Source organism: Procambarus clarkii, chromosome 35, assembly GCF_040958095.1.
Source record: "Procambarus clarkii isolate CNS0578487 chromosome 35, FALCON_Pclarkii_2.0, whole genome shotgun sequence".
Classification (NCBI taxonomy): Eukaryota; Metazoa; Arthropoda; class Malacostraca; order Decapoda; family Cambaridae; genus Procambarus; species Procambarus clarkii.
In genome coordinates, this window is record NC_091184.1 from 19,129,985 (window position 1) to 19,140,227 (window position 10,243).

A 10,243-nucleotide genomic window follows, 5' to 3' on the forward strand; every position below is an offset into this window, starting at 1 on the left:
ACTCTAGTAAACACTTCCTTACTTCCCCGCTGGTAATCTCAAACTCTTCCAGTGGTTCCTGGTTAGCTATTCCCTCTCTTACCTCTGGAATTTCTTCTTGCTCTTCTTGTGTGTGTGTGTGTGTGTGACTTGGTCATCATGGGTGTACATGATCACTACACATGGTCATCATGGGGTGTACATGATCACTACACATGGTCATCATGGGTGTACATGATCACTACACATGGTCATCATGGGTGTACATGATCACTACACATGGTCATCATGGGTGTACATGATCACTACACATGGTCATCATGGGTGTACATGATCACTACACATGGTCATCATGGGGTGTACATGATCACTACACATGGTCATCATGGGTGTACATGATCACTACACATGGTCATCATGGGTGTACATGATCACTACACATGATCATCATGGGTGTACATGATCACTACACATGGTCATCATGGGTGTACATGATCACTACACATGGTCATCATGGGTGTACATGATCACTACACATGGTCATCATGGGGTGTACATGATCACTACACATGGTCATCATGGGTGTACATGATCACTACACATGGTCATCATGGGGTGTACATGATCACTACACATGGTCGTCATGAGTACACATGATCACTACACATGGTCACCAACATTGCACATCACCACCGCACACAATCATTAGTGTAAACCAAAGTACACACAATCACTTAGTGTTCATCATAACACAAAACAGTTATCAACTCATCATCCGTACACTCGATCATCATCAGTGTACCTTATGAAAGCAGGTAATACCCATGAGTGTAAATCATCATTGCATTCAATCATCTTAAGTGCACATCATCACTACACACTGCCATCATGAGTATCCATCATTACTACTCACACAACATTCGTCACTACACAGTAGTCAGACCAATCCTGGAGTATGCAGCTCCAGCCTGGAGTTCATACCTAGTTAAACACAAGACAAAGTTAGAGAAGATTCAGCGGTATGCCTCCAGACTCGTCCCGGAACTGAGAGGATGAGCTACGAGGAAAGGCTAAAGGAGCTGAACCTCACGTCCCTGGAAAACAGAAGAGTAAGGGGAGACATGATAACCAGCTACAAAATTCTCGGGGGAATTGACAGGGTGGACAAAGACAAACTCTTCAGCACGGATGGGACACGAACAAGAGGACACAGGTGGAAACTTAGTACCTAGATGAGTCAAAGAGACGTTAGAAAGAATTTTTTCAGTGTCAGAGTACTTAATAAATGGAATGTACTAGGAAGTGATGTGGTGGAGGCTGACTCCATACACAGTTTCAAATATAAATATGATAGATCCCAGTAGGCTCAGGAATCTGTACACCTGTTGATTGACAGTTGAGAGGCGGGACCAAAGAGACAAAGCTCAACCTACGCAAGCATAACTAGGCGAGTAACAACTATTGTACCCAACAATCACCGACCGTCCACGTGGTTGACTTACCAATCCTTCCCACCGCCCTATCCTAAATCATTATATCCTCCTATCCCTTCCAAGTGCTATAAAGTCGTATAGTATGAAACTACTTTGTACTTCTGATAATAACCTAACCAATACCCAATATCATACAGAACATTCCTACCTAACTATAAAATCATGATCTAGGATATTAGGCACTCCTTCCCCCACCATAATACATGTACTTTTGTGTAGAAACAACTTAGTTTCCCTTTGCCCTCGTAAAATATATAATTACTTCATCTGAGAGAAGCAAAATGAAGCAGCAGCAGCAGCAAGAGGATGGGACCGGGTCTACGAGTCAGTCCAACTACACCTCTTGGATAACTTCCAAGGACCTGCTTCAAATGCTTCGTATAACATTAGGACTCGAAGAGATTAATGATAGATTTACCTGGAAAAGCTCTCAAACGGAAATAGATAAACTAGAAGTATAAAAATAAGAAAAAATAAGGGAAGTCATGGAGTCTGAGATGGAAAAAAGATATGGAGACGAAGCACGGAGTAGGAAGAGAGAAGAGAATAGGCAACAGAGGAGAGAAGAGAATAAGAAACAGAGGGAGGAAGCACGGGAGAGGAAGAGAGAAGAGAATAGGCAACAGAGGGAGGACGAACGGAAGAGGAAGAGAGAAGAGAATAAGCAACAGAGGGAGGAAGAACGGAAGAGGAAGAGAGAAGGGAATAAGAAACAGAGGGAGGAAGAAAGGAAGAGGAAGAGAGAAGGGAATAAGAAACAGAGGGAGGAAGAAAGGAAGAGGAAGAGAGAAGAGAATAAGCAACAGAGGGAGGAAGAACGGAAGAGGAAGAGAGAAGAGAATAAGAAACAGAGGGAGGAAGAACGGAAGAGGAAGAGAGAAGAGAATAAGCAACAGAGGGAGGAAGAACGGAAGAGGAAGAGAGAAGAGAATAAGCAACAGAGGGAGGAAGAACGGAAGAGGAAGAGAGAAGAGAATAGGCAACAGAGGGAGGAAGAACGGAAGAGGAAGAGAGAAGAGAATAAGCAACAGAGGGAGGAAGAACGGAGGAGGAAAAAGGAAGAAAAAAAGGGACAGGAGGCATTGAGAGGCAAAAAAGAAGAGAAAAACTAAAGATTATTTTTTAAGTTTAACTTCCAACGAAAGTGGAAGTTATGAGAGTGGTGACTGGTTGGTGAAGGGGGGGGGACTCTGACAGTGGGGGGCGGGGTGTGTGTGTGTGTGTGTGTGTGTGTGTGTGTGTGTGTGTGTGTGTGTGTGTGTGTGTGTGTGTGTGTACTCACCTATTTGTACTCGGCTGTTTGTGTCTGCAGGATCGAGTATTGACTCTAGGATCCCGCCTTTCGAGAGAGTTTTGAGGAGAAAGCGCCAAGCCATTACGACTATATAGCATTGGGAAGGTGTCAGGATAAGGATTTGGGATGGGACGGGACAGGGGAAGGAATGGTGCCCAACCACTTGTGGACGGTCGGGAATTGAACGCCGACCTGCATGAAGCGAGACCGGTGTTCTACCGTCCAGCCTTTCGAGCCATCGGTTGTTTACAGCATTGACTCCGGTCCTGTTTCCCTATCATACCTAGTTTTAAAATTATGAAGAGAGTTTGCTTCCACAACCTGCTCCCTAAGTGCATTCCATTTTTCCACTACTCTCACGTTAAAAGAAAACTTCCTAACAACTCTGTGACTCATCTGAGTTTCCAACTTCGAAACATGTCCTCTCGTTCTGTTAATATTACGTGTAAACATTTCATCTATTTCCACTTTGTCAATTCCCTTGAGTATTTTATACGTTCCTATCATATCCCCCCTCTTCCCTCTTTTTTCTAGTGTCGTAAGGCACAGATCCCTCAGGCGCTCCTCATACCCCATCCCTCGTAGCTCTGGGACGAGTCTCGTTGCAAACCTCTGAACCTTTTCCAGTTTCATTATATGCTTCTTCAGATGGGGACTCATTGATGAGGCGGCATACTCTAAGACTGGCCTCATGTAGGCAGTGTAAAGCGCCCTAAATACCTCCTTACTAAGGTTTCTGAATGATGTTCTAACTTTTGCCAGTGTAGAGTACGCTGTTGTCGATATCCTATTTATATGTGCCTCAGGAGTTAGATTTGGTGTTATGTCCACTCCCATGTCTCTTTCTCGAATCGTTACAGGTAGGCAATTCCCCTTTACTGTGTACTGTCCCTTTGGTCTCTTTAATTATTCTTTCAAGTATTTTGCAGGGGATGCTTGTCAGTGATACGGATCTGTAGTTACGTGCCTCCTCCCTGTCTCCTTTCTTGAAAATCAGTACGACAATTGCCTCCTTCCAACAACTGGGCAATTCTCTCGTCATAAGTGATTCATTAAAGATCCTTGCCAGAGGCACGCTGAGGGCCTGCGCTGCTTCTTTTAGTATCCACGGTGATACTTTGTCTGGTCCAACCGCTTTAGTTGTATCCAGTGTTGTCAACTGTTTCATTACCTCCTCTGCTGTCATCTCTATATCTGATAGTCTTTCATCTAGGGTAATCTCTTCTAACAATGGGAGCTGCTCAGGCTCGGTTGGGAACACTCCATGGAAACTGGCATTCACTGCCTCGCAGATTTCCTTGTCACTTTCTGTATATGCTCCTTCTGCTTTCCTCAGTCTTGTCACTTGGTCGTTTACCGACTTCTTCCTTCTTATATGGCTATGTAGTAATTTAGGTTGCTTTTTCGCTTTGATTGCAATATCATTCTCATGATTTCTTTCCGATACTATTCTTATGTTAATGTCTTCGTTCCTAGCTCTGTTACATCTAATCCTGATGTCCTCTGTCCTTTGTCTTCTGTACTTCCTGCAATCCCTCCTGCTGGCCATTTTTGCTTTCTGACACTGTCTATTAAACCATGGGTTATTATTATATTCCCTCCTGCTTTTTTCCCTTACTGTTGGTATAAATCTCTCTTCGGCCTCCTTGCTTTTCCATACGACTAGGTTCATCATATCTTAGACTGTTTTTCCTCTAATTTCTTCCTCCCAGTGTGTGTGTGTGTGTGTGTGTGTGTGTGTGTGTGTGTGTGTGTGTGTGTGTGTGTGTGTGTGTGTGTGTGTGTGTGTGTGTGTGTGTGTAAAGATCAACCTCGTATAAGACCAGCTGTGTTGCTATACAGACTGCACAATTTGCAGAGTATTATTACCATCATTACCTGCATTGCAACATGACATGAATGTTGCACAACAATTGGAGCAACAGCGGCAAAAGAACACACACACAACGCCCGTGAATTTACCATTGACCACATTAACAGTCTTTCACCTCTTCCTTCTAAGTCTTGTATCACTCACCTCTCTTCTTTCTATTGCTAATGCTCTCATTATGTCTAATCTCTCGTGTCCATTATGTCTCTTTCTGGCTCATTCATACCCCCCCACCACCCCACACCCCCACCACACAACACCCCCCCACACAACACCCACCACACAACACCCACCACACAACACCCCCCCACAACACCCCTTCCCCCTACAACACACACACTTACATCTTCAGTATCCATGATGTTACAGCACTGCCCTATGGAGGTGACAACCTGGTGAGGGTTATAGAGCAGTGTCTGCCAGGCGGAAGGAACCGCCCACGACTCGCAGTAGCCGCGACATGCGTTTGTCGTGATGTCGAACTCGACGCACTCCGGGATGCTGATGCGTCGGGTGTGCCCTGCGTCACACGGGGGGAAAAAGATACCGTGAGTTAGCAACCCGTTCTCACACAAGACAGCACATATATGACTTAATGCTGAAAGTCAATATGTGGAATGTGATTTAGTACATATGTGATATATTCCCAGTTAACTTTTTTACCAAGGCTCAAACTCTTCCTCACGTACCAATTTACGTCTCACAGTACTCGTCCATCAACGTAGATAGCTGAATAGTCGTGATTGGTTCAATTATAACGAAAATTGTAGTTTTCAGGTCCCACATGGGTTGTGAAATTCACCTACTATTATCCATGCTCTTATAATATTACAGATCAGCTACATCCTATTGAAGGCTCGTAGTTTTGTTTTGAGAAATATTAGTTGTTCTTAGTAAATTATAATAAGCACAATAAATTATTACATAGAATAACAGTGCTTCACCAATCAATATTATATACCATAGTTTGTGCTTTAGAAATCTTTAAAGAATATTTTGTAGGAACGCTAACAGAAAACGATGTTATGTTGGAATGTATATAGGGTAAACTACTGCAAACGGGATGGTATGGTGTGGATTATAGGAAACTATAGGATTAGTATAGGGTCCACTACCACCTGTTAGGTGGGTAAGGGGTCCAATAACACCCGCAGGATGAGTATGGGGGTCACATCCACCCACAGGATGGGTATGGGGATCACTTCCACCCACAGGAAGGGTATGGGAGCCAATACCATCCACTGGATGTGTATGGCGTCCACTACCACCGACAGGATGGGTATGGGCTCACAACCACCCACAGGATGGGTATGGGGTCCAATACCACCCACAGGATGAGTATGGGGTCCACTATAACCCACAGGATGGGTATGGGGCTCCAACCACCCACAGAATAAGTATGGGGTACAATAACACCCACTGGATATGTATGGCGTCCATTGCCCCCACAGGATGACTATAGGGTACAGTATCGCCCACAGGATTAGTATATAGGGTTCACTGCCGCCCACAGAGTCGGTATGGGGTCCACCGCCACCCACAGGGTCGGTATGGGGTCCACTACCGCCCACAGGGTCGCTATGAAGTCAACTACCGTCCACAGGGTCGGTAGGGGTCCACTACCGCCCACAGGGTCAGTAGGGGGTCCACTGCCACCCACAGGGTCGGTATGGGGTCCACTGCCGCCCACAGGATCCATAGGGGGTCCACTGCCGCCCACAGGGTCGATAGGGGGGGGGGGTCCACTACCGCCCACAGGATCGATAGGGGGTCCACTGCCGCCCACAGGGTCGGTAGGGGGTCCACTGCCGCCCACAGGTTCGGTAGGGGTCCACTGCCGCCCACAGGGTCGGTAGGGGGTCCACTGCCGCCCACAGGATCGATAGGGGGTCCACTGCCGCCCACAGGGTCGATAGGGGGTCCCTTACCGCCCACAGGGTCTCTATGAAGTCAACTACCGCCCATAGTGTCCACTATCGCCCATAGTGTTATTATGGGGTCCACTACCCCTCATAGGGTCGGTATGGGGGTCCATTACTACCCACAGGGTGTGTCTGGGGTCTATTTTGGCAATACTGCTTTTCCAATCTCATTTGTTGTTCAATGTAAAATATTTGTTGCTCGACTTGCAACAATTTATATATATATATATATATATATATATATATATATATATATATATATATATATATATATATATATATATATATAGTATAGTGCCTTTGCAATAATGTACCAATGTGTGTATTTTCATAACTCGTTTTAAATTGTTGAAAAATAAATAACTACATTGTGAATGCAAGTCAATGTTTACATGCTAAATCAGAGTTGCCAGATTCCGCTTAAAATAGCAAATTGTGCTTATTTTCAAAGCTTGAGAATTTAGCTTTAAAGTAGTTAAAGCTACGAATTTCGCAATTTGCTATGTACTTTAGTGTACTATTTTAAAATAAGGTTGGTTTTTAAGCTGCAAGTCATATGAATCTCAAAAAAAGTATATTATTAACAATCTTATCTCCATAGTTCACTAGTTTCTGTAAATCAGATCTGGTAACTGTAGGCCAAGTACTGGAAGACTCAAGACACAATGTGTGTGGAAGCTATTAGTCTCTTTGAAGAAGTCATCTCGACAGGATCTTCCAGCTCCAGCTATAAAACTTCACCACACATGGATCTACCTAGTACATCAAACGGTAAGAAATTACTAAACTGTACAAAGTTTTATGCTAGAACATTTGTTACAGTCCCCTGTTCTATGTGTACTCCATCACATAGTGACGGAGTATGTGGGAATAATTTTGTTGACACTGTCCATTTGACATGGTGGAGGTGTATGATGGTGATGGTGTATGGTGCTGGTGGTGTATGATGCTGGTGGTGTATGGTGCTGGTGGAGTATGATGCTGATGGTGTATGATGCTGATGGTGTATGATGCTGATGGTGTATGATGCTGGTGGTGTATGATGCTGTTGGTGTATGATTCTGGTGGAGTATGATGCTGATGGTGTATGATGCTGATGGTGTATGATGCTGCAACCCGTTCTCACACAAGACAGCACATATATGACTTAATGCTTAAAGTCAATATGTTGAATATGAATTAGTAAATATGTGATATATTCCCAGTTACTTTTTTTACCAAGGCCCAAACTCTTCCTCACGTACCAATTTACGTGTCACAGTACCCGTCCGTCAACATAGATAGCAGAATATTCGTGATTGGTTCAATTATAAGGAAAATTGTAGTTTTCAGGTCCCACATGGGTTGTGAAATTTACCTACTGTTGTCCATGCTCTTATAATATTACAGATCAGCTATATCCTATTGAAGGCTCGTAGTTTTGTTTTGAGAAATATTAGTTGTTCTTAGTAAATTATAATAAGCACTATAAATTATTACATAGAATAACAGTGCTTCACCAATCAATATTATATACCATAGTTTGGCTTTAAAAATCTTTAAAGAATGTTTTGTAGGAACGCTAACAGAAAACGATGTTACATTTGAATGTCTATGGGGTAAACTACTGCAAACAGGACGGTATTGTGTATACTATACCAACTATAGCTAGGATGGGTATATTGTCACCTACCGCCTGTTAGGTGGGAAAGGGGTCCAATACCACCCACAGGATGGGTATGAGGGTCACATCCACCCACAGGATGAGTATGGGAATCACATCCACCCACAGGAAGGGTATGGGGTCCAATACCACCCACAGGATGAGTATGGCGTCCACTACAACCCACAGGATGGGTATGGGGCTCCAACCACCCATAGAATGGGTATGGGGCTCCAACCACAAATAAAATGGGTATAGGGTCCAATAACACCCACTGGATGTTTAAGGCGTCCATTGCCGCGCGTCGAGCTCGAAAACCGCAGCATTCATCTCAGAACCATGCCTATTTCACACAGATTCCTTAATAAACGTAAGAGTTTTATATGTCACAAGAAAGATAGAAATATAAGCTTCATTCTAAATACCTTACCATGGGCATATTTAAATTTAAAGCGAAGATACGTGTACTTTTATAATAGCCGAGCTTTAACCCCGGACAGATTGATCGACCGAGCAACTCTCTCTCAGAACAATGTTTATTTCACGTGAATTCGTTAATAAACATATATGTTTTATATGTCTCAAGAAAGGCAGACATATAAGCTTCACTTTAAACACTTTACCATAGACATATTTAAAGTTCTAATGAAGATACATGTATTTTAAAAATTACGGAGCTCCCACCCCGTACAGACTGAACGACAGAGCAACTCTCTCTCAGATCAATGTTTATTTCACGTAAATTCGTTAATAAACACAAATGTTTTATATGTCTTAAGCAAGATAGAAATAAGAGCTTCATTTTCAATACATTACAATAGACATATTTATAGCTCAAGTGAAGATACATATGTTTTTATAGTAGCGCTCAGTAGCTTGTCGGGCATGGAGTGCAGACGCCTACGCACTTGCCGATATATTGTATAATTATCAAAGATACGCTAATAAAGCCTAAAATCTTATATGCCTCCAGAAAGACCGAGATATGAACATTATTATGATTTCACCAAATGAAATATATCATGTTCGAGAACAAAGATATATCAATTTTAAATTAAGTTTCGACTCTTGCTCGGGCGAGAGAGAGGGAGCGACTCTCGCCCCATCTATTGGAGATTCTGTCCACTAAAGACCCAAAGCTACTCAAACCCTCCTAGCATTATTTAAGTAATGAAGTAATATGGTATATTTACTATAATGTGGGTGCTGAATGCGGAACATGAGAAAACATATATTTACTCCAAACTAATATAATTTCATTATGAAATAAGTAAATAAGTAGCATCAAAGGAAGTCGACGGTCCAAGCGTCAATGTTGTGGAACGACTTATCCAAGATATATCGTTGTTTGGAAAGTGTTTGTTGGCATATCCAGTTGTCGCACTTCTCTGCACAAATTATCACAAATTTAAATTATAATGTTAACAAGTAGAATACGTATTTTTAATAAAATCTAACATAGCTAGCCAGAAAACATTTAACATTTATTAAAAAAATATATGTTTGGAAGTTAAATCGACTTCATAGGACAATAGTGTTGTTATATATACTCGTTATTCGTTGACATGCGTTCGCTACTTAAACTACCATGTACTGTACTTATGTGAAATCTCCCATGTCTCTTCGCTCATCTCACCGAACCCTACAGGCTCTGTGATATATTGCTTAATTAATTGAGATTCACAAATAAAGCTTATAATTGTATATGTTATCAAAAAGGCAGAGCTTATTTTAGTTCATTTATTATGCACCCCATACCCATCCTATGGGCGATAGTGGAGTGTTACAGAGGCGCATAATGGGCTCAGGGACTGAGGCCCACAATTCATATAGCCAAGGAAGTTATAATCTTGATAAGCTAGTTACAAAAGTCAATGCACATTGTCACATCAACAATGGGCTCGAGACCGACCACAAGTACAGTTTATAATTTAAGCAACTGACATATATGGAGGGCTTGTGTCACAATTGATTTGTTTATCCTACACATAACCCCCTCTTCCCCATCCAATGGGCAGCGGTGGATAGGTTACAATCAAGTCG